At 46.2% G+C, this 3,280-nt stretch overlaps 1 pseudogene; it reads left to right on the top strand.

Moving 5' to 3' along the window:
* Positions 1 to 517: 517 nt before the first annotated feature.
* LOC145390096 (5S ribosomal RNA) lies at positions 518 to 636 on the top strand (annotated as a pseudogene).
* The last annotated feature ends 2,644 nt before the right edge of the window (positions 637 to 3,280 follow it).

Genomic DNA, 3,280 nt, shown 5'->3' with positions numbered 1-3,280 from the left:
GGAATACTAGAGTTGTCCCAAGCACCAGAGGGTTAAGATTCTTAACCCTCTGGTGCTTGGGACAACTCTAGTACCCCATTTCAGCTGACTCAGACGATTTTATTCGACTGAGTGAGTCATAGGAGCCTGACAGTGTCAATACCGTCACCATTAACCCACTCACGACCGACATAACTCTAGCATCATGTTCCAGCTGACGCCAGACAATTTGGTTCAGCCGAGAGAGGATCCTAGGATCCTGAGAGACACTATAACATCACAAACAAAATACAAAATGCCTTCCCTCCATCTTGAACGTACTATAATTCATTTACATTAAGTAAGCTCGTATTTTCGTATTTTTGCAGCTTATTTCATGTATCTTAGTTAAAAGAAAAAAATACTACGAGCCGGTGAATAAAACCAACACTTGTAGACGAAGAATATAATTACCAAACAGTTTCGGTGGACACTGCCACCATCTTCAGTGGTCAAGATAGTGAGAGGGAGTGACATACTGGGTATACAAGGGTTTCTTTTTATGCGTGTGTGTACGTTGAGTACACCGCTTCCCGTCCGATCAGCGAAGTTAAGCAACGTCGGGTCTGGTTAGTACTTGGATGGGTGACCGCCTGGGAACACCAGATGCTGTTGGCATCCCTACGTGTCAGGTGGGGTTGGTGGAGGATTAGTGCCCCTCCCTGTAAAACAATTAACTCTAAGCCCTTGGCCACCCCGGTTGGGATACATGGCGTCTGGCAATGAATGAAATGTGTGTGTGTGAAACGGTGGGGTAAAGGTGAGGTGGGGTGGGGTAGATTGTAAGCGGGGATTAACCCAAGGGCGATTTTGGGGGGGACATTACCGGACAAGTCAGGTGTAATTCCTATCTGACCTTACCTGTGTCGTAGCAGGAAGGGACATGTCTCTTCCTGCTACGACACAGGTAAGGTCAGATAGGAATTACACCTGACCTGTCCGGTAATGTCCCCCCCAAAATCGCCCTTGGGTTAATCCCCGCTTACAATCTACCCCACCCCACCTCACCTTTACCCCACCCTTTCACACACACACACACACGCATAAAAAGGAACCCTTGTATACCCAGTATGTCACTCCCTCTCACTATCTTGACCACTGAAGATGGTGGCAGTGTCCACCGAAACTGTTTGGTAATTATATTCTTCGTCTACAAGTGTGGGTTTTATTCACCGTCTTTGATTATCACGCAAGAGTGATTCATCCAGCCAATACTACGAGCTCTGTATCTTTTCATAGCCCTTCTTCGTGACTAGCATCGTATTCTAGTTATCTAAAGTTACAACTGAGCATTCAAGTTGGAGGGATCACAACTTTAAGCAATTACAGTAAACAAACAAACAAAAAGCAAGTGTCGTCCTCTTGACCTCTCGTCTTCGCAGGAATGCAGCGGTGGCTCCATCTTGTGCGTGGAATGCGTGAAGTGCAGGCTCTTGAGTGGAAGGAGCACGGAGCCACGGGAGACTTAATAATATTCGCTAGTCAGCCAGTCTAGAAGCCTGGGACATTTGCCTGAAATAATAATAATAATAATAATAATAATAATAGAAATAACAACAAAACCAGTCATATACATAATTCAATATCTTAGTCACTCGATCTGTCCATTCCGCCCCTTCAGTACGAGGACGCATTTCTGTAAGCTATTTTTTCTAACATGGGAGGTTCGATACGTTTGATTGAGCCTATCCATAAGACTCCTAAAGCTGAGTAAATGCCTCTGAAAGTTGCAAAATATAAAATATAAAACGTCTATATGATATAAAAACCTTTGTTCACCTCCGGGACTCGATCTGTGGCGCCTAGACCAAGTGCTGACGTCATGTTTACACTTTGCTACCTTTAGACGATTTCCTGGAGCTTAAAGAAACCCTCTCGGGATGATGGGACAGACACAATAACCCCTTCAGACAGAGAATGACTTAGTTACTTTGTTCTAGGTAACCGGACGATTTTATTCAGCTTAGGAGATCCCCTCGTAGTGAAGGGGTTGATGGTGACTCTATCTAACCCCTCCAGTACGAAATTTCTCTCCAGAGTTGAAGAAAATCGTCTGGAGGAAGAAAGATGAAAATGGAAAAAAGTGTTAATGTGGACAATGAGTTAGATAAGACTGGTTTGGTTAAGGTAGGGTAGGGATGGGACGGTTGTGGCAGGGTGGGGTAGCGTTGGGTCGGTTATGGCCGGGTGGGGTAAGGTTGGGTTAGTTTTGGCAGGACGGCGTAGGATTGGGCCGGTTTTGGCAGGGTGGGGTAGGACTGGGTCGGTTATGGCAGGGTGTGGTAGGAATGGTTCGGTTTTGGCAGGGTGGGGTAGCGTTGGGTCGGTTTTGGCCGGGTGGGGTAGGATTGAGTTTTTTTTGGGCAGGGTGGGGTAAGGTTGGGTCGGTTTTGGCATGGTGGGGTAGGGTTGGGTCGGTTTTGGCAGGGTGGGGTAGGATTGGGTCGGATATGGCAGGATGGGGTAGGATTGGGTCGGTTTTGGCAGAGTGGGGTTTGATTGGGTCGGTTTTGGCAGGGTGGGGTAGGATTGGGTCGGTTTTTGCAGGGTGAGGTAGGATTGGGTCGGTTTGGACAGGGTGTTAGGACTCCATATTATAATTACAAATCATAATAGTTCCGTCATATCCAACGCCTATTTCACTCAGTTATACTACACTGTCTCATCAGATTTGGGGCGATCTTCTCTACGATTTTTGTTCTTCCCCGCTTAGTTCAGTCCTTTAGTTCATTCATGACCCTTGGCTTTCCTTTTTATTTATTTTTTTTTTTATGTGGTGGAGCGCAGGTGCACGAGGCTAGACCACCATTAGTCCAGAATATTTAAGGGTAGGCCACCAAGCTACGCCCTGGTAACGTCTACACGTCAAAACATCTGTCCACCTCTGGGACTTGAACTGCGGAGCGCTGGACGCGGAGCTCCCGGTCTGCGGATGTCACTTTTACACTTTGCTAGCTTCTGACGATATCCTACAGCTTCAGAAAACCCTCTTAGGATGACGGGACAGAATCATTTAACCCTTCAGACCAAGAACGATTTATTTACTTTGTCCTAGCTGACCGCACGATTTTATTCAACTTAGGAGATCCCCTGACAGAGAAGGGGTTGATGCTGGCTGTATCTAACCCCTCAAATTCAAAATTCCTCTCCAGAGCTGAAGAAAATCGTCTGGAGAAAGAATGAAGAAAACTGAAGAAAGTGTTAGAGTGAAATATGAGTTAGATAAGATTGGTTTGGTTAGGGCAGGGTAGGGTTGGGTCGG

This window comes from Coenobita brevimanus, unplaced genomic scaffold (assembly GCF_032717465.1).
Source record: "Coenobita brevimanus isolate Jiangsu-jjx unplaced genomic scaffold, ASM3271746v2 jjx.HiC_scaffold_2822, whole genome shotgun sequence".
Taxonomy (NCBI): domain Eukaryota; kingdom Metazoa; phylum Arthropoda; class Malacostraca; order Decapoda; family Coenobitidae; genus Coenobita; species Coenobita brevimanus.
The sequence above is the reverse complement of the archived record's forward strand: the minus strand, read 5'-3'. Positions and strand labels throughout refer to the sequence as shown.